The 26,332-nt window shown below is 37.4% G+C and overlaps 1 protein-coding gene and 1 pseudogene across 9 annotated transcripts in view; one reads left to right on the top strand and one right to left on the bottom strand.

Annotated features, from left to right (window-relative positions):
- Positions 1-26,332, bottom strand: part of ADD3 (adducin 3) — a 125,579-nt gene that overhangs the window by 83,657 nt on the left and 15,590 nt on the right. The gene's annotated exons all lie outside the window — the stretch shown is intronic.
- On the top strand, positions 22,925-23,188 carry LOC115844982 (ATP synthase subunit f, mitochondrial pseudogene; annotated as a pseudogene).

Raw genomic sequence — 26,332 nt, forward strand, 5'->3', positions numbered from 1 at the left:
CTGAGAGCAATGAATTTGCCCACAATTCTGAGCACACTTGTAGAAATGTGCTGTGCATGTGAACATCCTACGTTACACATAATCCTGCAGAAAAAAGCTTGAGAATATCTGATTTGAAGCAATGTCCTCATTTTATAGATGAAGAAACTTAGGCTCAGAGTTTTAAGTGATTTGTTCAAAGTCACAGAGGAGCCCTGGTACTTCTACCTTTGTAACCTCAAGTAGGGCTGGGATTAGAACGGATCCCTACAATGGTACTTTTTAGTCTGGATTGTAGCTATAAAAAGAATGACTTTAGACCTTGGTATCTGACAAAGTTCAATCCTGGGCATACTTCTTTCACTCTCACCTTCACCTTGGACAACCTCATCTGCCTCCCATGACTTCAACTATCACTCGCCTCTCTCATTCACAAATCTCTATTCCCAGTCCTGTCAAACTCCTTGCTTGTGCTCCAGATCTATATGTCCAACTGCTCACTTTATATCTCCTACTGCTGTCCAGCTCTCAACCTTCACATGTTGAAAAATCAAACTCCTATTTCCCACACATCCTTCTACAGAGACAAGAGATCTTTGCCACAGTTTTCTTTCTCTATGCCAGAAACCCCAGAGTTTCTTTAACTGGACTTTTACCTCCTACCTCTGGGTAATAACCAACTCCTTTTGATTTTACCATTTTTCCTCTCAAGGCTTTTCCTCTCTCTCCCTCTCTATCCCTGAGACTGCTGATTTATTTCAGGCACTCATTCTCTCTCTCCTGGAATACTGTAATAATTTCTTTGCCTTCAAACTTTCATTCCTCAATCTACTTTCAATATTGCTGCCAAAATGAGATTTTTTAACCAATCTGACCACATCACTCCTTTTCCCATAAATTCTTCAATGGCTCCCCATTTTCCAAAGAATAAAGTCCAAATTCCTTAACATGGTAAGTAAATTTCTCCATGATATAATCTTTGCTATAAATTACTATCTGCTTTATACTGCAATGAAATAATGAGTACTTAAATTTGCAATTAACTGCTAATTATGGATAACCATTTAAAAAATTACTGTAGAAGTATACATATATTAATTGGTTGTAGATGTGTGCTATATAATGCTGCCAGTGTGAATTTGTTCAATCATGTTTCAGGTAAGCTGGCCCATTAATCACCTCTCAATCTTGGCAAAAGTGTTACATGATCTATCTTCACTAGGTAGAGAAAAAAGCTATATCACATTTTCCCACTGAGTGTATTCTCATCCAAAGCTCACTCAAACAAGCATCGCTGGCAATGTCTAACATCTCTTTATAAGATAAAGGTTGGAAATCTGTGAAAATATTAACTTCCCTAGTGATTTACCCTAAAACCACCATTAGTATTTGTGGTGGGCAGCCCCTAAAATGGCCCCCAATGAGTTCACCCTCCTGGTGTGCACACTCTTGTGTAGTCCACTCTCACACTGTATTATGATTGGCCTGAGAAAGCAATAATAGCATATGACAAGTGATGGTATGCCTGCAAGATTAGGTTATAAAAAGACTGTGGCTTCCATCTTAGATCCTCCCTGCCCCCACTTACACCCCACCCATTCATTCTGGGGGAAGCCAGCTGCCATGTCTTAAGGACACTCAGACAGTCCTGTGGCAAGGCTCACGTGGCAAGGAACTGAGGCTCCAGTCTTGAGGAACTCAGGTGTGCCAACAACCAAGTGCATGAGGCCGGAAGGAGATTCTCCAGCCCCAGACAAGCCTTGAGATGGCTGAAGTCCCAGCCAGCAGCCTGACCGCAACCTTAAGAAAGAGCCTGAGACAGAACCACCCAGCTAAGTTGTTCTTGAATTCCTGACCCACAGAAACCATGCAATAATAAATGTTGTCTTGAACTGCTAAGTTTTGAGGCGATTTGTTACATGGCAGTAGGTAACTAATATATAGTATTTTGGGTTTTGCTTATTTTAACATCAGAGAGTGCTCATGTATGCTTTCCTCTTGGAAGCCATGAGGCACACAAATTCTTTACCCATCTCTAATATTTTACCAGAAATTCCTTAAAGCAGCATTTGTCAAACTTGAATAATACACCAACTTTTAAAGGAAAAAACCCAAACACTAAAAAAACAGAACCAAACATGTGACCTTATGATTTTGTCCCATAATGATTAGAAGAATGTGTAACTTTCAGCCTCAAAACATACAATAGGGAACGTTGAGTAAATCAATATATAAATAACTCTGGCCATATTTTATCTTCTAATAATAACTTTACTAATTTTATTGATTTTATAAAAATGATTCATACACAATGTTAAAATTAAAAACTACTAAAACATTTCTGAAAAGTTGATAAAAATCACAAATCTAACAACTCAGAGATAAATTACTGTTAACATTTTGGTAAACATCCTTCAAGCACACATAAGGACATCTATCTCTTCTTATACACATACACATTCATATATTCAGTTTTACATACTATATATGCTACCCTGAAACCTAGCAGTCTCATTTGTTATAACATCTTTCTAAGCAAATAAAGATCATCATTGTTAACAGCAGCACTGTATTCCAATGTCATATGTACTTATCAAAAGTTATTTGAGGGCTTCCCTGGTGGCGCAGTGGTTGAGAGTCCGCCTGCCGATGCAGGGGACACGGGTTCATGCCCCGGTCTGGGAAGATCCCTCATGCCACAGAGTGGCTAGGCCCGTGAGCCATGGCCGCTAAGCCTGCACGTCCAGAGCCTGTGCTCTGCAAGGGGAGAGGCCCCAACAGTGAGAGGCCCGCGTACCGCAAAAAAAAAAAAAAAGTTATTTGATCAGTTCTTTTCAAATAAATTCAGGTTTTTTTCCTAGTTTTTCACTATTTTACAGATATAATTTTCATCCTTATGCATATAACTTTTTACGTGTTTCCTCTGCTCCTGAATTCTTTGGAGTAGGATTTAGTCAAAGAGCATAAAACATTTTAACACACACACAAACCTTCAGAAAGGGTGCATCAAGACCATGTGCTTTTAAAGAGCATCTAGAGTACAGCAGCTATCTTTCACATCTGTTTTAAAACAACACTTAATAATGGGACAGTTTGTAAGGGCTGCATAATATTCCAGTAGTACTTAATGACTAGGGGCAAATGATAAGCAAATGTTTTAATAAACAAAATTGTTTTTACACTGCTGTCCCAGGTTTGAACACTAGTTCTTAAAAGCTACTACAGGTTCCTTCATTGTCTCTCTCTTCCCTTACTTACTGGTCAGTTGCAAAAGATCCAAGATCCAGTGTGGGATCCAAAGGCCCTGAGGGATGGAGCCACTGTTTGGATGGGCCTGGATCTCAGAACCACTCCTCTCCCCATTTACATTGAACTACACATAGTGAAAAGTAAACCACTGCATTAAGTCACTGAATTTTGGAGATGTTTATAAGCACCGATAGCCTACTGTAATATATTAGGCTCTTTCTGTGGGATGATTTATTCCTGGTTTTTATTTACTAACTTGTATCTGTAGTTCCTAAACATTTTACAATGGGCTTGTATTATTTTTACAGTCAGAAACAAACATTATTTAAAAAAATAAAATACACACATGCACACAATATATGCTATGATATGGCAGCAATTTCTTTGGATTTACATAATTTTTAAATCACCAAAACATTATGATTTTAAAAATAAATATTATATGCCATTAATTTCTTAAGAAGCTGAACTATGTGGCTAGTTACTATCTCAGTATGCCACAAAATTTCCCTTCATGCCAGTGTCAAAGAGCAGCAGAAGCCCTGCAGCAAGACGGAAACAGTGGTCAAGTGATTTGTAAATGGCTGGCTATATGACTATGACCTTGGGCAAGTCTGGGAAACATTCCACTTCCTACCATGTCAAGTGAGAAAGCTGAACTAGATGACCTTTAACATCTACGAACAGTTCCTTGCACGTAGCATTTTCTTACTTTCTTATGATGCACCTAGTGCTCCTATAACTCTCCGTCCCCCAGAAACCCACCTGCTCATTCTCAGAACTCAGTACCTGGCCATTTCTGGAAAGCAAAAAGCACTAGTCCAGTTAACCATGGGCCAGGAAGGGACTGAGATAACAAAAGAATCTGTCTTGTTCGCAGCTAAAGCAACAGTTGCTTGAAGAGGGATAGTCTGATTCTCCTTACCTAAATTCTCACTCCAGCAGGCTAGTCGTGACACTACTTTTGATTGCTGGGCAATGACCTGCACACCCCTCTATGAAACACTATCCTCCTGCCTTAAAATGCCAAAATGAATTTAGAAGATCACATATATGACAGTACCACAGAGAGTGGGAATCATCTATTTAAAAGCTGAAATGAATGGTAACTACACTTATGGTGATCACCTTGTGGTATATTCAGATGTCAAATTATAATGCTGTACACCTGAAACATACAAAAAAAGAAATATAGGTCTTTCTGGAAAGGACAAGGAGTATGGAGTTGAAGCAGCACAGGTGATCTGAACCTGCTCACGAATTTCGTGAAGTCTATGGTAGAAGTTAAGAATGACAAGGCTGTCCCTGAAGCTTGAAGCCTGGACATGGCAGTGCAAACTGAGGCCCCTGTGCCAGTGCTACAGAGCCCTTCCCTAGCAGTGAAAGTAACACCAATCTCCTTGGACACACCCAGTGGCAATTGCCTAACAAGTCATTCCTACAGCTATTACTACACCGCTATGGAATTACCTTTTGTTGCACACACAGTCACGCTTCCCAGCATGGCCCAACCCTGGAGGCTGGGCAGGATCCACTCCTGGCAACCAGCTCATAGACCCAGAAGCTCAATCCCACCTCTCAACGACAAGCTTTTTTGCCTTTTCTCAAGCAGGGGCAAAGCACCTTTCTTATTAATCTCTCTAAACCATAAAGGACCCTGTTGATGCTGCATATACATGACTCAGGAAGGCTACTTACATGACTTTGCCTAAAGACTTTCTGGTAGAGCCTACGCTGAGGAGCAGTGCAAGCCTTCTAAGGGTGGAGGCTTCTCTGGGGTAAGCCTTCTCTGGCCAAGGGGTTTTAACGTTCCCCTGAAATAAAGAGTCTGACCCCGTTTTTGATGTTTGACTAATTTTTCCTCCCAGTTTTATTGAGTTATAATTCTTATTTAAAAAACCTGCACATAACTAATGAATACAATTAGATGAATGCGGATGTATGTATATACTCATTTTCCCCATAGCCAAGGCCTTGTTCTTTCTCTTTTCCTTTTCCTTCTTTTAGGTTGGGGTTCTGTTTTACCTTGCTGTTGTTGATTCATTTATATTTTTGAATTCTATTTTTTTTATACAGCAGGTTCTTCTTCTTTTTATTATTATTATTTTTTTCTGGTATGTGGGCCTCTCACTGTTGTGGCCTCTCCTGTTGCGGAGCACAGGCTCCGGATGCACAGGCTCAGCGGCCATGGCTCACGGGCCTAGTCGCTCCACGGCATGTTGGATCTTCCCAGACTGGGGCACGAACCCATGTCTCCTGCATCGGCAGGCGGACTCTCCACCACTGCGCCACTAGGGAAGCCCTCTTATTATCTATTTTATACATATTAGTGTATATGTCAATCCCAATCTCCCAATTCATCCCACTACCACCACCCCCTATATTTTTATTTTTTTCTAATAAATCTTTTTCTAATTTTATTTTATTCTTTATACTTTGTTATTGGTCTGCTCCTTTTGACTTGTTCCCGCCCCCCGCCGTTTTTTTCTTTTTTCGGTTGTGGTTTTGTTTACCTTGTTGCAGTTGTTTCAATTATATTTTTATTTTTCCTAATATATATATATATATATATATATATATTTTTTTTTTTTTTTTTGCGGTATGCGGACCTCTCACTGTTGTGGCCTCTCCCGTTGTGGAGCACAGGCTCCGGACGCACAGGCTCAGCGGCCATGGCTCACGGGCCCAGCCGCTCTGCGGCATGTGGGATCCTCCCAGAGCGGGGCACGAACCCGTGTCCCCTGCATCGGCAGGTGGACTCTCAACCACTGCGCCACCAGGGAAGCCCCCTAATATATTTTTTTATCTCTCTAATTTTATTTTATTTTTTATTCTTTGTTATTGTACCGCTCCTTTTCTTCCTTTTCTTTCTTTTTTTTTTTTGCTGTGCCACACAGCTTGCAGGATCTTGGTTCCCAGGCTGGAGGCTGGGCCCGAGCTCCTGTGGTGGGAGCGTCGAGTCCAAACTGCTGGATTAACAGAGAACCTCAGACCCCAGGGAATATTAATCAGAGTGAGACCTCCTGGAGGTTCTCATCTCAGCACCAAGACCCAGCTCTACCCAACTGTCTGCAAACTCCAGTGCTGGATGCCTCAGGCCAAACAACCAGTAAGACAGGAATACAGCCCCACCTACCAAAAAAAAAAAAAAAAAAAAAAATGAAATGACAAAAAGTATGTTACAGACGAAGGAGCAAGGTAAAAACCTACAAGACCAAATACATGAAGACGAAATAGGCAACCTACCTGAAAAAGACTTCAGAATAATGATAGTAAAGATAATCCAAAATCTTGGAAACAGAATGGAGAAAATACAAGAAACGTTTAACAAGGATCTAGAAGAACTAACAAGCAAAGAAACAGTGATGAACAAAACAATAACTGAAATTAAAAATACTCTAGAAGGAATCAATAGCAGAATAACTGAGGCAGAAGAACGGATAAGTGAGCTGGAAGATAAAATGGTAGAAATAAGTGCTGGAGAGCAGAATAAAGAAAAAAGAATAAAAAGGATTGAGGAAAATCTCAGAGACCTCTGGGACAACATGAGACACACCAACATTTTAATTATAAGGGGTCCCACAAGAAGAGAAAAAGAAAGGGTCTGAGAAAATATTTGAAGAGATCATAGTTGAAAACTTCCCTAACGTGGGAAAGGAAATAGTCAATCAAGTCCAGGAAGCGCAGAGAGTCCCATACAGGATAAACCCAAAGAGAAACATGCCGAGACACATATTAATCAAACTACCAAAAATTACATACAAAGAAAAATTATTAAAAGCAGCAAGGGAAAGCAACAAATAACATACAAGGGAATTCCCATAAGGTTAACAGCTGATCTTTCAGCAGAAACTCTGCAAGCCAGAAGGGAGTGGCAGGACATATTCAAAGTGATGAAAGGGAAAAACCTACAACCAAGATTAGTCTACCTGGCAAGGATCTCGTTCAGATTCGACGGAGAAATCAAAAGCTTTACAGACAAGCAAAAGCTATGAGAATTCAGCACCAGCTTTACAACAAATGCTAAAGGAACTTCTCTGAGCAGGAAACACAGAGAAACCCACTTTCTACAAGAAACCCACTTCAGACCCAGGGACACATACAGACTGAAAGTGAGGGGATGGAAAAAGATATTCCATGCAAATGGAAGTCAAAAGAAAGCTGGAGTAGCAATACTCATATCAGATAAAATAGACTTTAAAATAAAGACAGTTACAAGAGATAAGGAAGGACACTACATAATGATCAAGGGATCAATCAATCCAAGGAGAAAACATAACAATTATAAATATTTATGCCCCGAAAATAGGAGCACCTCAATACATGAGGCAAATGCTAACAGCCAAAAAAGGAGAAATCGACAGTAAGACAATAATAGTGGGAGACTTTAACACCCCACTGACACCAACAGACAGATCAACCAGACAGAAAAGGAATAAGGAAACACAAGATTTAAATGGCACAACAGACCAGATAGACTTAATTGATATTTTTAGGACATTCCACCTGAAAGTGGAAGAATACACTTTCCTTCATGAAACGTTCTCCAGAATAGATCACATCTTGGGTCACAAATCAAGGCTTGGAAAATTTAAGAAAACTTAAATCATATCAAGCATCTTTTCTGACCACAACACTATGAGATTAGAAATCAATTACAGGAAAAAAAAACAGTAAAAAACACAAATACATGGAGGCTAAACAGTGCGCTGCTAAATAACTAAGTGATCACTGAAGAAATCAAAGAAGAAATCAAAAAATACTTAGAAACAAATGACAACGAAAATATGACATACAAAATCTATGAGACGCAGCAAAAGCAGTTCTAAGAGGGAAGTTCATAGCAATTCAAGCTCACCTCAAGAAACAAGAAAAATCTCAAATAAACAATCTAACCTTACACCTAAAGCAACTATAAAAAGAAGAACAAAGAAACCCCAAAGTTAGTAGAGGGAAAGAAATCATAAAGATCAGAGCAGAGATAAATGAAATAGAAATGAATAAAACAATAGCAAAGATCAATAAAACGGAAAGTTGGTTCTTTGAGAAGATAAACAAAACTGATAAACCTTTAGCCAGATTCATCAAGAAAAAAAGGGAGAGGACTCAAATCAATAAAATTAGAAGCAAAAAAGGAGAGATTACAACTGACACCGCAGAAATACAAAAGATCCTAAGAGACTACTATAAGCAACTAGACACCAATAAAATGGACAACCTGGAAGAAATGGGCAAATTCTTGGAAAAGTACAACTTTGCAAGACTGAACCAGGAAGAATTAGAAAATATAAACAGATCACTCACAGGTAATGAAATTGAAACTGTAATCAAAAATCTTCCAACAAACAGAAGTCCAGGACCAGATGGCTTCACAGGTGAATTCTATCAAACATTTACAGAAGAGTTAACACTTATCCTTCTCAAACTCTTCCAAAAAATTGCGGAGGGAGGAACACTCCCAAACTCGTTCTACGAGGCCACCATCACCCTGATACCAAAACCAGACAAAGATATCACAAAAAAAGAAAATCATAGACCAATATCACTGATGAACATAGATGCAAAAATCCTCAACAAAATACTAGCAACCAGAATCCAACAACACATTAAAAGGATCATACACCATGATCAAGTGGGATTTATCCCAGGGATACAAGGATTCTTCAATATTCGCAAATCAATCAATGTGATACACCATATTAACCAACTGAAGAATAAAAACCACATGATCATCTCAATAGATGCAGAAAAAGCTTTTGACAAAATTCAACACCCATTTATGATAAAAATTCTCCAGAAAGTAGGCATAGAGGGAACCTACCTCAACATAATAAAAGCCATATATGACAAACCCACAGCAAACATCATTCTCAATAGTGAAAAACTAAAAGCATTTCCTCTAAGATCAGGAACAAAACAAGGATGTCCACTCTCACCACTATTATTCAACACAGTACTGCAAGTCCTAGCCACGGCCATCAGAGAAGAAAAAGAAATAAAAAGAATACAAATTGGAAAAGAAGAAGTAGAACTGTCACTGTTTGCCAATAACATGATACTATACATAGAAAATCCTAAAGATGCCACCAGAAAACTACTAGAACTAATCAATGAATTTGATAAGGTTGCAGGATACAAAATTAATACACAGAAATCTCTTGCATTCCTATACACTAACAACGAGAGATCAGAAAGAGAAATTAAGGAAACAATACCATTTACCATCGCAACAAAAAGAATAAAATACCTAGGAACAAACCTACCTAAGGAGGCAAAAGACCTGTACTCTGAAAACTATAAAACACTGATGAAAGAAATCAAACATAACATAAACAGATGAAGAGATATACCATGCTCCTGGATTGGAAGAATCAATATTGTGAAAATGACTATACTACCCAAAGCAATCTACAGGTTCAATGCAATCCCTATCAAATTACCAATGGCATTTTTCACATAACTAGAACAAGAAATTTTACAATTTGTATGTTAACACAAAAGACCCCGAATAGCCAAAGCAATCTTAAGAAAGAAAACTGGAGCTGGAGGAATCAGGCTCCCTGACTTCATACTATACTACAAAGCTACAGTAATCAAGACAATATGTTACCGGCACAAAAACAGAAATATAGATCAATGGAGCAGGATAGAAAGCCCAGAGATAAACCCACACACATATGGTCACTTCATCTGTGACAAAGGAGGCAGGAATATAAAATGGAGAAAAGGCAGCCTCTTCTATAAGTGGTGCTGGGAAAAATGGATAGATACATCAAAAGAATGAAATTAGAACACTTCCTAACACAATACACAAAAATAAACTCAAAATGGATTAAGACCTAAATGTAAGGTCAGATACTATAAAACTCTTGGAGGAAAACCTAGGCAGAACACTCTATGACATAAATCACAGCAAGATCTTTTTTGACCCACCTCCTAGAGTAAGGGAAATAAAAACAAAAATAAACAAATGGGACCTAATGAAACTTAAAAGCTTTTGCACAGCAAAGGAAACCATAAACAAGACGAAAAGACAAACCTCAGAATGGGAGAAAATATTTGCAAACGAAGCAACTGACAAAGGATCAATCTCCAAAATATAAAAGCAGCTCATGCAGTGCAACATCACAAAAACAAACAACCCAATCAAAAAATGGGGAGAAGACCTAAATAGACATTTCTCTAAAGAAGACACAGAGATGGCCAACAAATACATGAAAAGATGCTCAACATCACTAATCGTTAGAGAAATGCTAATCAAAACCACAATGAGGTAATACCTCACACCAGTCAGAATGGCCATCATCAAAAAATCTAGAAACAATAAATGCTGGAGAGGGTGTGGAGAAAAGGGAATCCTCCTGCACTGTTGGTGGGAATGTAAACTGATACAGCCACTAGGGAGAAGAGTATGGAGGTTCCTTAAAAAACTAAAAATAGAACTACCATATGACCCAACAATCCCACTACTGGGCATATATCCTGAGAAAACCATAATTCAGAAAGAGACATGTACTACAATATTCACTGCAGCACTATTTACAATTACCAGGACATGGAAGCAACCTAACTGTCCATCATCGGATGAATGGTTAAAGAAGATGTGGCACATATATACAATGGAATATTACTCAGCCACAAAAAGGAACGAAACTGAATTATTTGTAGTGAGGTGGATGGACCTAGAGTCTGTCATACAGAGTGAAGTAAGTCAGAAAGAGAAAAGCAAATACCGTATGCTAACACATATATATGGAATCTAAAAAAACAACAAAAAACAAATTGGTTGTGAAGAACCTAGGGGCAGGACAGGAATAAAGATGCAGACGTAGAGAATGGACTTGAGGACACAGGGAGGGGGAAGGGTAAGCTGGGACGAAGTGAGAGTGGCATGGACATAAATACACTGCCAAATGTAAAATAGATAGCTAGTGGGAAGCAGCCGCATAGCTCAGGGAGATCAGCTTGGTGCTTTGTGACCACCTAGAGGGGAGGGTGGGAGGGAGATGCAAGAGGGAGGAGATATGGGGATATATGTATATGTATAGCTGACTCACTCTGTTGTAAAGCAGAAACTAACACAGCATTGTAAAGCAATTATATTCCAATAAAGATGTGAAAAAAAATGTGGCTTCCAATGGTGATATTTTTTCCCCCTCAAAGAATGATAGGTACTCCAATAAAGATGTGAAAAAAAAATTGAACATAATTAATGAGTACAATTAGATGAATTTGGATGTATGTATATACTCATTTTACCAACACCACTGTCCAGGTAATAAACACATCCACCACCTCCCCCCAAAAATGCAACAAGACTTTAAACTTTAAAAGGAAGATGTATTTTCTAAACTATGAAAGAGGATGTTTACATGAGAAATATCAAGGCTTGGAGAAAGTATAAAGAATTCCAAGACTGGTAAAAATATTGTACAGTTATAAATTGACTCCACTGTACAATGCTGTCTCACTGTAGATGGTTAAAAAACATAAAGGAAACCAATGTAAAAAAAGCTAATAAGAAAAGAGGGCTTCTGGAACAGTTCCATAAAAGAAGACAGCTGGCTTTGTTGGGGACAGCGGGTGGCATGAGGGAGGAAAAGGAACGAAAGGAAAAGAGAAGATTCAGAAAGATATCCTAGTCTAGGAAAAAAACAGTGGTTCTCAAATTTGGTCTCCGAACAGCAACATCACCTGAAAATTTATTAGAAATTCAAATTATTGGGCCTTACTCCAAACTGCTGAACCAGGAAGTGTGGGGTGCAGCCCAGCAATCTATGGCTTAACAAGCCCACCGGCTGCTTCTGATGCAGGCTGATGTCTGAGAACCACCAGTCTAAAAGGCTTCACACTATCACTGGCAGTAAGAGAGCCGGTCCCTCTACAGGTAACTGGGAAAGTTAGTTCCACATGTGCAGTTTCTCTTTCGTCAGCTCATCTAACTCGGCTGTAAAATTTTTGATCCTGTTTCTGTTGCTGAGCAGCTCCTTTCTGGTGGAGTTAGTTATCACTATAATCTTTAGGCTTCCTCACTAACCAATCCTATGGATGAAAGGAAACTGTGTGGATAAGATATTTACTTTATGTTCCATAAGAGAGCAAGTTTAAGGATCTTGTACTGTCTAACATAATACTAAAGGGAAAAAAATTTTTATATTTCAGTAAAAGAATCTCTCCCTCAATTCCATTTGGGGTTTGATGGTCTAGTCATTAAATACTACTTAGTTTTAAACATGCCATTTTTAGTTATTCAGCAAATGGCAAGCCAAAGCTAACAGAAACATGGTCTTCCAAATACAACTGAAAATAAAATATGGTTTAGTTTGGCGGTTAATGGGTAAGACAGCTATTTCATTTTTTTTTTTTGTGGTACGCGGGCCTCTCACTGTTGTGGCCTCTCCCTTTGCGGAACACAGGCTCCGGAAGCGCAGGCTCAGCGGCCATGGCTCACGGGCCCAGCCACTCCGCGGCATGCGGGATCTTCCCGGACCGGGGCACGAACCTGTGTCCCCTGCATCGGCAGGCGGACTCTCAACCACTGCGCCACCAGGGAAGCCCAGCTGTTTCTTTTCTTGTAGGAGGTTATATTTATACATTACATATCCCAAAACCTGAAACGTGGCTGGTTAAGCTTTTTTGGTTTAACTTAATGTATGCGCTGGCTCACACTAAGCTTGAATATATTTAGTATTTTTTATTACTCACAATACGACACAACTTTCCAGTTTTCCAACCTGGGGATGATTCAAGATCCACATTTAGCTGTAACATTTTTTAAAATTCTCAGATGTCATTTTTAAGGAATTCATGAAAAGCAAGAAATGCTTAAAATCCATGATGTATATTCAGGTTAGAGAATATAAATAGTAGGCTTTGATATAGAGAAGTAATTTGTTCATCTGTAGAGTGTCATTGTCTAAGTTGACAGTCTCAAAACCTCATTTCATAGAACAAATTTCATAGCAGTATCTTGGGTTACTGAAATCTTTGATTTTCCTTCCAGTTCAGGTAAAAACAATTACAGACTAGTTTAATTGCTACTAAAATGTCTCTTTACCTGAGAGTTGAATTTAAAACAATTACATTTTATTTTATTCGTGAAACAATATATAATTAGAAAATAGCTTGCTAAAGAAATTATCTGGTCTATCAAAAGTAAATGTAAATTTTAAGGTATAAGAAAAATTACATTTACAAAAAACATCAAAATGCCCCCAAAAGATATGAATATCAATGTAAAGACATACCTCATAGAAATGAACATTTTTATGTAAAATTATAAAATTTCTATGTAAAGTTGTCTTATAATTTTAAAACAAAAGTTTAAACACAAGCATTCTATCCCCCAGGCTAAGATATCTATAACTGCCAAATATAATTTTAATTGTGATTTTTTTAAAAAAAGAGTAATCACAAAAATAAGCTCTGAGATCTGCTAACACATTACTTAAGGGCATTATTTCCCCCAGTATATTCTAAGAAACAAGAGTTCCACGGGATATTAATACATTTTATTAGAGAGACTGATTGATTTCCCTGGTCTATGTGACATATTTAATTTGCGATACACTGAGGTTTTTTTTTTTTTTTTAAGGTCAACCCAGTACTTAGCAATACTTCTCAGTCTTTGCTATGCTAATATTCATTATGAGCCTTTAAGAGAAAGAGTGCAGAAAATAGTTTCCCAAACATATTTGGAACTATTTTTCATGGGAAATCTTTTAGAACTAATGATCTACAGAACATACTGTGGGAAATGCTACTCTGGGGCATGAGGTTTCTAATGTGAACATGAAAGTGTATATTAACACTTATACAGGTTAACTTTGAGGATAAAAAGGAGTCATATTAGTTCTTCAGGTCTAATCCCCATGTATGTTGTTTGAATTCTTTTTCATTTGTGCCAAGTTGTCTTTCACTAAGCCTATCTACCACCTCACCTTAAACAGAGTATTAGTTTAAAGCTAATTCTACACAGAAAGTGAGTTGCCTACCTTTACTAGGTTTAACCCATCTGCACTTCAGTATCTTTCTTGTTCATAGAGATTAAGGGGAAGCAAGTTATGATCCCAGGAACTCAAAATAGAAATGAAAAACAAATGAATACAATACAATGAACCTACTGTTCCTGCTGTTTATTACTTATAAAAATGCATGAAGTATCTGCACTACATATATTACAATGTTTATACTACATACATTTCAATATAGCACATGAGAATTTTAAAATTAAAATTTAATTTATTTTAAAAATAACTATACTTCAAGAATACTGCTCCTGCTATGAAATTCCATTCCCCAGAAATGGGCTCAGTTGATTAGCACAACTGATCTGCCATCTGGATGGATCCCAAGTAAATTTCAAACTGGCATTTGGCAAAATATCCCTGTAGCCAGCATTTTACATAGAATACAAACTAAAGATGCATTCCGGGATTGCCCTGAGAACCAAAAAATTGCATGGTAAGATGAATATATACAACTTATCCTCTTTATGCTAAATTTACAAGATAAGCAGTTTAAATAATACTTCAAATTCTGTGCTTCAATTCTGCTTACATTCATTCTGTGTAAGTCTGTTGGTGTCTAACACTGGATTAAGAAAGACTGCCATCTGGTAGTTATAGCAACCCTTTACTAACTTGGTCGGAAGTTGAAGACCATGAGCCTCAAAGAAATGCAAACCAGCTTTATTACTATGAATATATCAAAATCTTTTTAAAAATAGTCACGGAATAGCGCTTTTCACTTAAAGAGAAACATCATGTGTGCTTTCACACTCATGCATTATATAATCGACCTACAAAAGTCAAGTTTTAAAAGGGGTTAAAAGGATGAATGAATTAAATAAGCAATTAGGTCCACATTCCCTTCACCCACAAGGCTGCCACTGTCCCTTTTATAAAGCCTAGGGATGTGAGCCAAATTAGTCCTGCTTGTTGGCCATTTAACTCTAACTTCCTTTAATCATGTGTGTTCTTGGGTACCCATTTTTTCCTCTCAATGAAGTTTCACAGGTAAGCAACACTTCAGATGAAGAGTAAATAACAGTATAAAAACACTAAAAACATGCATACAGCACATGAGCATACCCAAAGCGTTTTCAAACTCATCACAATCTTATTAAACCATGAAGGAAAGTCAGAGAGGTAGAAAGACAATGAGTATCTCAGATTCTATAATTTCCTAGGGTTACACAGTTAGGGGTGGTAGAGCTGGGAAAATTGAATCTACACCACCTAGTTAGAAATTTTATTTTCTTTCTAGTATATCACAGTTCCTTTCCTGAAATAACAGTATTTTACAGTTTACACAGCTTTTAGTATTATCAATACAATGTGTGTACATGTATAAAAGGGCTTTGCATTTTTGAATTTGCCCAAACCTCCCTGTGGCCCACGTCCAGGCTAGTTTCACTTCTTGAACCTCTTTGATCTTCCTTTTCTCCCCTTATTTTTATTTTCAAAGTCAATACCACTTGCTTGAGCCTAAGTGAAGGCAGCAGAGTAAATGCAGCATCCAGCCTTCCAGAGCACTCATGAGTTATGACTATATCTACTCTAATTTATAGTCAAGCATGCCAACACATGGACTATTTCCCTTGCTCTCATTCTTAATGCAACAATGTCAAGGACACAGCCATTAAACGATGGCCTAGGATTATACAAGACTTATCCAGCTCAATACGCTTATTCTATCCCATTATTTTACTTCACCCCCTTTGTCTATAAAAAGCCCCTTCCTTATATGGCCAGTCTCTGAAGTCTAAGATTTGATATTCCTGGCATTCAGAGTTCTCTTCTTGTATCTCTTCCTGAAGACATCTGAAACATTCTTTGTTGATTGACTTTAGAAGGGATGCTCTTTCACAGGAGGCTTTTAGATTATCTGTCCTGCTCAACAGGCTGTCAATAAGCTTAAGTCTCTCCATTAATGTCTGGGCCACTCACTAGGTACTAGACAGGGGAGGAAAGTGACCTGGAGTGAGGAGCACTGAAGTCATTCACCAAGACAAAGGAAATCAACTTAAAGATCAGTCAACACCATTTGGCAAGAGAGTCCTTTATAGAGAGCACTCTGTTTCAGACTAAAGTACACACATAGTTAATGGAAAACATGAGTAGAGCATAATAAAGCAGAAAGAACAATGGCTCTGGAATCAGAGAGATTTGGGATGGGATCCTGATTTTGCCACATAGCTGCCACTAGCTGACCCAGGGCAAAGTCACAATGTATCTGAATCTCTTTTGTCATTTATAATTATCAGTCTTGAAGAAGTGATGTTAGGATTCAAGATTTTATGTAAAGTATCTAGCACAGTATCTGGTACATGGACAGTGCCCAATAAATAGTAGCTATAAATTAATCTTAATTAACCTTCAAGAAGAAGCTAGTCAGGAGATAACAACCATTAGAGGTTGTGGGCAGAGTAATTTTTTTTTAAATTCCTCATGAAAATAAATAAATACATACATACATACTTCATGAATTGGGAGAGTTAGAGAACAAGGAGAGACAGTGGCTGCTTGTAGGCAACAGCTCTCAAAACAGCACTGTAATACAAAGTGGCCTAGCCAAGTCAGCTGGAATAGCTGTAGCTAAGGCATCCTGAGGGAGCATTTCCCTGAACCTCTGCAAGCTCCCAACAGTAAGAACACAACATAAACTCTCTTGTCCTTATAATAGCATTGTCCAATAGAAATAAAATGTGAGCCATAACTGCTTTTATTTTATTTATTTATTTTTTAAAATAAATTTATATACTTATTTATTTTGGCTGTGTTGGGTCTTTGTTGCTGCACGTGGGCTTTCTCTAGTTGCAGCGAGTGGGGGCTACTCTTCGTTGCAGTGTGCAGGCTTCTCACTGCGGTGGCTTCTCTTGTTGTGGAGCATAGGCTCTAGGTGTGCGGGCTTCAGTAGTTGTGGCACGTGGGTTCAGTAGTTGTGGCATGCGGGCTCAGTAGTTGTGGCACACGGGCTTAGTTGCTCCGTGGCATGTGGGATCTTCCCGGACCGGTGTTCAAACCCTTGTCCCCTGCATGGGCAGGCAGATTCTTAACCACTGCACCACCAGGGAAGTCCCCATAACTGCTTTTAAATTTTCTAGTAGTCACATTAAAAACGTAAAAAGAAACAGGGTAAATTAATTTTAGTAATATATTTTATGTAACCCAATATATCAAAATATCATTTCAACATGTAATAAATATTAAAAATTGAGTTATTTTACAGTCTTTTTCTTGTACTAAGTCTTAGAAATCTAGTGTGTATTTTACACTTAACAGTACATCTCAATTAATTCTAGCTACATTTCAGGTGGTCAGTAGCTACATGCAGCTAGTGCTTGCTGTATTGGACAGTGGGGCCCTACAATCCTGACACCAAGCCTGGGCCCAGTCCACAGAATCTACCCCAATACTTGTTACTCACTATCCCACTAGGGACCTTGAAAGCCTTGTTATTAAAAGATCTCACTTTTAAAATGTAAACATCTCTGGAAAAGCAGTGAACTAATTAACTAACATTTCAACAGAGATTATCTGATACAGGTTAGCCACCTGGAAAGTCAAGAGGAAGAAAGCAAAAACAGGGGGTGCTGAGAAGGGAATCTTAAGGAAACCAAGGACATATTTTGCCTAGTTCACAGGTTAGCCTAGATTCATGCCACTTAATACATGGCACAAATCTTCTCTAGGTTGCCTAGCCCTATATTTCTATTATTATATCAAAAGCTCACACAATCAGTTATGACAAAGATCTACACAAGAATGTAACTACTAACACCTGTAGGGAGCTGTAAGAAATTGGTAAAGGAATGCCAATCACGTCAATTAACACCATTTCATGATTGCCAATGAGCACAGTGTATTCCAACCAGGTCAGTGCCTTCAAAATTCCACAAACCTTAAAGAACTTTTAGTAAATAAGACCTCTGTCAGGGGTCATTAGAATAATGAAAAAGTCTGGACAACTTGAAAAGCTGGTAACTATAAGAATCCTCTATCTCAGGTGTCAGTGATAACAATCCATGCATTTGGACAATTATGCCTTTAGTTACCTTGTTTGTTAAAGTTCACCTATAACTGTAAACAACTTTCAGTCAGGTAAGAAAATGTGTCATGTGGTTTGCTCTTCTGCAATTCAAAAACTACTTTCAAAGTCTGTAATGCAAAGTGCAACCAGATGCTATTGGCAAAGAACTGAATCTTCAAATGTGACCGATTTCCAAGAACATTACCACAGATGTGGGCTACACGTTGGGTGCACACAAAGCTTTGAAAAGTTCATATCTAATCTAATCATCTGTTCAGAACACTCCACGCTTTCCCACATTTCAGTGAATTATAAATTTCTCAAAATGCATAGCAAATCAGAAATATATGTATGATTGAAAACTCCCTCCTAAATAGATTCAGAATATGCTATACAGCTAATGACACAGAAAGTCCCCGTTCTATCTAAAAATACAAATTGATGTTAATGCCTGAGCAAGAAGAAAAGGTCACTTGCATTGTAACATAAAGCTCAGTCACCAAGTGGCAGCTTTCCTTCCATTTACCTCAGTTCCAATTACTACACAAGTTTACAATCATCAGTATACTATCACTCTGAAGACAAGCCTTCTGAAGTAGATGCAAAACATAAATTCCAAATTGCAAAATCCCTTGTGGTAAAAAGATAAAGAGGTATCTTTAATAATTGAGATTTTTCTCTTAAATAATTGAAACAAATTTTAGAAACATTTGCAGGTTCTATTTTTACTGATTATTGAAATAAGTATACTGAAATAAAATTGACAAAATTCATTTCTATTTCAGCAATGTAGAGTACGAACTATTTCACATCATTCCTTTGTGAACCTTTCAGATAATGGTCCTGAATTAAAATCTCAATTAAACACAATGCTTAGGGACTAGTTTGTTCTGGACAAACATTGAATCCCAATCAGTTTAGAAAACAGGATAGGCTTCTTTACTCTATTTCAACATTTATTTTAGGCATACCTACCTCCTTCCTTATTCCTCTCACAAGCAGGGATTTGGGAGTGGGGGACATAAGCAAGCAACAATCATTTACTCAACACAAACTTATTGAGCACCTCATAGGTACCAGATACATAGGACATACTTCACATACATCATCTTATTTAATCTTCATAGCAACTCAAGAGATAGGTAATTTTATCCCAATTTTACACATGAATAAAGTAAAAAGGCTCAGAGAAGTGAAGTAACTTGCTCAAGGCCAGCAGGATTCAAAGTGAGATCTGTCCTATTTCCACAACCCAGTGCTGACTCTTCTTTTCTACCCCAGCTCTCTTCACCTACGCACACCAACTGCAGCTGCCCTCTAAAGTTCCCATTCAGTAACACTGGCATTTCTTCAGCAGTACTAGTTTCTGTAAAGGCGAAAAATTGTTAAAACAAATATGATTGAGAATTGTTTTTTCCTCTATGGAGTTTTTCATTTTCCACTCAATTATAGAAGAGCATAGATAGAGGTAGATGGCAAGACTGTAGTCCCCCCAAAATAAATTTCTAGTGGAAGAATCCTCAACACTGATGTGGGACAAAAGAGAAAGATGTTCTAGAGCTGTGCTGTCCAATTTGGTAGCCACCAGCCACATGTGACCACTGAGTACTTGAAATGCAGCCAGTATGAACTGAGATGTACTAAAATGTAAAATATATACAGGATTTCAAAGACTTGGTATATTAAAAAAAGAGCAAAATATTTCATTAATCTTTCACTGAATCAATATTTCAATGAATCAACACTTCATTAATATTGATTACATGTTGGATATTTTTAAATTGTGTTCAATAAAATTCACGTTTCTTTTTTTTTCAACATGACTACTAGAAAATTTTAAATTACACTTGTATTTTGGGGAAGGGGACAGCAGTAGTCTAGGGCCTTCATATGAGACTTCAAATAAAACTGTGTACAAAAGCCATCCCTGAACAGAAGGCCCAAACCCTTATGACTAAACCTCTTAAAAGAAAATGTAGTGGGTTATCAAAACACTTTGGAGAAACCCATAATTAATTACTCTGATCATAAATGGTAAATAAATGTCAATTCTTATAGTAACCAGCCAAACATGTGGCCTTCTCACTTATGTTCCTCCAATATCTAAAAGCCATCATTCCAACTTCTGGTTTCATATACATTCGTGAATACATTTATCTTTATTGCTTAAGACTTGTGCAAAATATTACAGTTTTCCCTCTGAATGTTGATTGTAAGTACACTAGACAAAAGAAGATACTGGAGTCAAAGTGCGCTGACTTTAGCACCCACGTAGAAGTCATTGCTTCCAATACATCCCTGAAACTCCCTTGTGTGCTTAATCATTTGGTTCTCTTCCATTAAAGGACCCAAGGAATTTCAGGTAATTGAAGCATCTATTTAAAAGACATTTTATTCTCTATAGACCAAAATCTCAGGGAGAAACACCAATAGAAGCTTTTAAAAAATCAATAATTAAAAGAAATATGACATGGTTTTCATAAAATTGACCTATAAGGTTTTAAATACAAATACTGTCATCATGAAACACAGCTAGCCTCCAAGTAGTTTAAATCAACTTAAACACTGAACTCAAAGTTCTCCAGTAAGTACTCTGACCTTGTACCTACTCCTATTAACATTGGTTTAAAATCAGAGCAAAACACATCTTTTATACCCATAGTAAAATCAAAAGCAATTATATTTTATTTACACACCCACCATAATAATGAGTCTTTTCAGTTCCTGAGAAGGATGTATTACATAAGGCCATATGCAATAAATATTTTGAAAAGACCAGGTTATCTTGAACACTGCCTACTGAAACTGTTGTCATGAAACCAAATGCTATAGCAAAACACTGAAAAAAAAATCTGATTCCATTCAAAGTCCTTGGTATGATGCAACATATGATAGCTAAAAATCTTATTTGATAACTGAGTTTAATCACAAAATTACACTAAAACATTAACATTTCTATGACCAATTTCTTCCTTTGCTGTGCCTTATGTAATGGGACACTTAGTTGAAAATAATGGAAAATTGGGGCCATAAATTCTATCATCTATTTTACTGAAACAAATGACCTAAAACTTTTTCTTTTCATCAGAGGGTGGAACTGTTTCTCATTTAAATATGTTCTTTTCCAGAAAGAAAGAAAAAAAAAAATCAAGGCAGCCAAATATATCTAGTTTGAATTTTCAATATAATGTTCCTAAACATGTCAGTAACACTTACCATGTACATGACTTGCTTCAGTGGTGAGTATGCTCAAACTGGAACAATATATAGAAGATCAGCATAGCTTTTTGTCAAGATAATAAGAAAGTTCACGACATGGTCCAGATTTTTAGAAGAAAAACTTCTTTACAATACAATCCCTAATTCAATGAAAGATTAAAACAAAGAAAGGTACCAACTATTTCTTGAAAAGCAGCTTCAAATCCCTAAGAGATAAAGGTCTCCCATCCTGCCTAAACCCTGCTCTAAGGAAGGTCAAGTGGAATTCTGGTGAACTCCCTCACCCCAGAATTGCATGAATGGGTTAAGATGGCTGGTAATGTGATAAAGTAGAAAAAGCACTAGACTGAGAGTCAGGAATCACAGTTGTGAGTCTACATCAGCCACTCTGAACATGTCATTTCACTCAATCAAATGAAGTCCTTCGCCCATAAAAATGAGGTGAGGATTTCCAAAATTCTATGAGTCTAGATTTCATCCTCCTCTTTACTCTCCCAAATTTTGCCTCTCCAAATGATAAAGTTTACAGAGAATTCCCACTTCTGCTCATAATAGAAAGTCTGAATGATTCAACAAAGGCAGAATTTTAGCATCAAATGAAACCTACAAACCTGTGGAACCCCAATTTCTATTACTGGGGAAAATTCCTTTTTATTGGGTCCTGGGGGCAGAGCTAGCAGATCAGCTAGCACCAGTTTGCTGATCCCTGCCTCTCCCATAATTATCACCCCTTCTCCCATCCACCAACATATAATTTGCACAGCTGAAGGGTGAGGTCTCTTCCAATTATAATGCAGCTAAATTCTTCACTTTGAAATATGTATCAAAGGCCATAGGTTCTGTGTCCCTTGTCTCAATTCCTGGGTCTTGAATGTCAATCATAATCTTTGTTACATAATACAGACCTGTATAGAGGGTTTCAAATTACATCTTGATTAGGAACAGGAATAACAGATTTTGTATCACCCAAAATCTTGATCTTAATTTTTCTGATCCAGGAATACAGGAGGGGGAATGGGAAGTTATTGTTGAATGGGTATAAAATTTCAGTGTTACAAGATGAAAAGAGTTCTGGAAACTGATGTTGGTGATGTTTACCCAACATTATGAAAGTATTTAATACCACTGAACTGTACACTTAAAAATGGTTAAAATGGTTAATTTTATATTATGTGTATTTTAGCACAATAAAAAGTATTGGCACATACCCAGGATTCCAAGATGGCATCAGGGGCTTCCCTGGTGGCGCAGTGGTTGAGAGGCCACCTGCCGATGCAGGGGACACGGGTTCGTGCCCTGGTCCGGGAAGATCCCACATGCCGCAGAGCGGCTAGGCCTGTGAGCCATGGCCGCTGAGCCTGCGCGTCCAGAGCCTGTGCTCCGCAACGGGAGAGGCCACAACAGTGAGAGGCCCGTGTACCGCAAAAAAAAAAAAAAAAAAAAGATGGCATCAGTTGCACCAGTGAAAAAGAAACTCATGGATGTTAAAATAGGGGAGCTGCCAAGTTGGATGCTGAGGCAGGATTCTGCCCCTAAGGGCATTGCTGGAGTGTTCCAAAGAGGTTACCAGTGGTATGACAACAGGTATGTCAACGTGAAGAAAGTTAACACTGCTGGGGTTTCTACAGTACTGGCAGCTTAGGTGCTTTTCAACTACTGCCTTTCTTAGAAGGAACTCAAACATGAGCAGCTCTGCAAATACCACTGAAGAAGGCCCACTGCTGAGGACACACTGACCATGACCTTTGCCTGACACTCCTCCTTGAGGAACCTGATCACTGCTGAATCTTTTCATACCCTAATTGAGAACAATGACCAATAAAAGATAACCAGTACAAAAATTTAAAAATACATTGGAAAACTTTTTAAAAGGACCCTTCCACACACAGCACAAATATGAAACTATTATTTACAGTATCTGCATAAGAATGACATTCTATTAAATACCATCTAAAGACGAAAAGAAACCAAAGTCCAGTATCAGAAAGTTTAGAGTCAGGTAATCCCAAGGCTTGGGAGAAAATCTTATGACTTGGTGGACAGCCAAAGGCAGAGTCAACAAAATAATGCCAAGTACTAAAAAACTAAAAGTAAAGTTTTAGAAGCAGTCCAGTCCAGCTGGCATAACAGGGTAGATGCACAAAGATGGGAAAGGCTGACCATTCTTTTCCTTAGGTACTAGAGAATGTTTTTGCATGGGAGCACTTCTCAGCTGGAATTTGCTTTGTTAGCACATATCATTTCATAAAAGTTACTTGTCATTGCCTAGGGTAAAATATGAGTGAAAGATGATTACAATTAACCACCTCCCACTTTCCATACCTTTGCCTTAAGTGGAGGGGAAGCTAGGAAAGCACACTCTTTAATAAAAAGAGACAATGAATCTAGAAACCACACTTATGAGAAGAACAGGGCTGCCTATTTCGTCAGGTTGTTTTGAGCCTACAGCTATTATTTATTTCTTTTGCAGCAATTCATCCACCAGGTGTAGGCAGGCAAAGCCTTGATTCAGGATTTTAAAAATAAAGAATGAAAAATATCTCTAGAATAATATACAAGGAAGAAAGAAAGTGTAGTAGTTCAGGGATGGAGTGACAACTTTCACTTTATACTCTTTTGTGCCTTTTGGATTTTGTTTCATGTCCTCATATTTCATACTCAAAAGTTAATTTCAGATATTTTAAAATGAAATTGATTTTGTAAAAATGTGACTCAAATAGTAAGTTTACCTTAGAAATCAAGTTAATAAAATCATTCTTGCTTTAAAAAAAAAATCAGCGAGTGCTCTTGTTTCTGATTTTTAAACTTTCATTATATTGTAATGTCTATAAAATATTTTTTAATTTTATTGAGTTGCTTTTGAATAGGTTATTTTAAACATTACTTAATACTTAGGATTTTTAAGCATGAAAGCAAGTTTTATACTGCGATATTTTAGAAGTCAGTTCTGTCAAATCTGGTATTTTCTTTCAGCCATTTATAAAATCACTGTGTCCTAATATGACACCCTCTTTGTACATGTTTTATTAAAGGGAATTACAAACAAAAATGGCCAATCATGCCTGTAAATAAGCGATGAGAAACATCAGAGGAGCCAAATCTTATATTAGTTGTTTCATTAAACAAATGTGCAAAAAAGTCTTATTGGATTGGATTCTCCACTAAATTTACACAGAAAAAAACAAATGACTTTGCACATACTTCTTTTGACATTTCTAATTGTATCTTACAGGTGCTTACCATGTGTTACTTTAGAATTTACAAGATAAACCACTAAATGTAATAAAGGGGAAATTTCAAGATGGCCCAATGACTTCCTGTAATGACAGCGTACAATACTTAATATTGCAATGCCCAATACTACCTTCAGCTATTTTTTATTATTCCACTACACAAAAGTTTAAAATAAAACACAAAAGCGCACAGCATAGGGAGACAGTTTCATTTGGAAACAAAAATACTATTCTTTTGCCAAAATGATGACTATTCAACCATTTCCAAATGCACAAATGAAAACATATCCAAAGATTGGAAAATTGAGTAATAGCTGACAAGCAGTAAAAATTAAAGAAGATTACGAAATAGTCACATTTCTAAAGTCTTTTATGTATAGTAAGGAAAAGATACATTCAAGACTTGCTGAATCTACCTAATTTCTAGTTTTACAGGTGTATCTTGCCTCTGTCATAAATCAGAGTATTCGAAATGGAGTAAAACACAATATTTAAATTTCTATCCCTGGTGATCAAATGTTCTCTCAACATCTGAACTGTTCAGCAAGTTGTATGGATTTCTGTCTCCAAAACGTCCCATTCCTCCCTTTCTAACCTCAAAGCCATTGCCTCAGTTCATTTGCTTATCTCTAAATGCTTCCTAACTTGCCTCTCTGCCAACACTCTCTATCACCACATTCTTCACAACAACAAATCTCAGACACATCTGATTATGCCTCTCTTTAGCTAAAATAAGTGCCACAGAATAAAACCTAAATTTCTTAAAATAGCACCCAAGGCCTTCATGATCTGGTGCTCTCAACCTTACCTTCCTGTTTTCTCTCCCACCACATCCATCCACAGATCCACATGCCTTTGCATAGCCTATTATTTCGGTCAGTAATTTACTCTCCTCGTCAACATTTAAGAGATCCTCTAAAGCTCAACTCAAATTCCATCCTCCTCCATGAATCATTTCTTCCCATTGGAATAAACATTTCCCTTTTCTGTGCCCACCTGCACTTCCTTTAAATTGTTGCTATAGCATTGCTCTCAGGTTGGTGCTGGAGTCAGTTACATAAGTGTCTCTTTTTCCCACTATGGTTCTGGTCTGGTCCTCATATGCTTCCCTTAAAATGCTGAAAACTTATCAAGCCACTCAAATAATATGGACCTCTGTTCTCCAGACATTTTATTCTAATAAAGGAATATATATATATATATATATTCATAATAAAATTAGGGGGTAAATTTTATGGTATGCAAATTATGTCTTAATAAAAAAATAACATTAGGGTAAGTGGTACATGAAAGTTAAAGACAATCCTTTCCTGTACTTCCTCAACAGGCAACTCTTTGATGGTAATAATGTTTTTAAGAAGGTAAATATCATCGTGGGTTGTCTAAAAAAATTGTTGGAATTGAGTTCTCCATATTTTTAAATTACAGGCATGGAGAAAAAAATTAAGCCATCTTTAATGACTTAAGACCTAATAAACATTTATAAACTGGTTCCTGCTCTCTGAAACCCACATAAATGATAATAATAGAGGCTTCTTTTGCTTATCTAGGTCATCTCCATAAAATTGGGTATTTAAAAACACTTAGATTCACCCATGACTTGCCACCAAATAGGATCA

The sequence above is a fragment of the Globicephala melas genome, chromosome 16 (assembly GCF_963455315.2).
Source record: "Globicephala melas chromosome 16, mGloMel1.2, whole genome shotgun sequence".
In the NCBI taxonomy this organism is placed as follows: Eukaryota; Metazoa; Chordata; class Mammalia; order Artiodactyla; family Delphinidae; genus Globicephala; species Globicephala melas.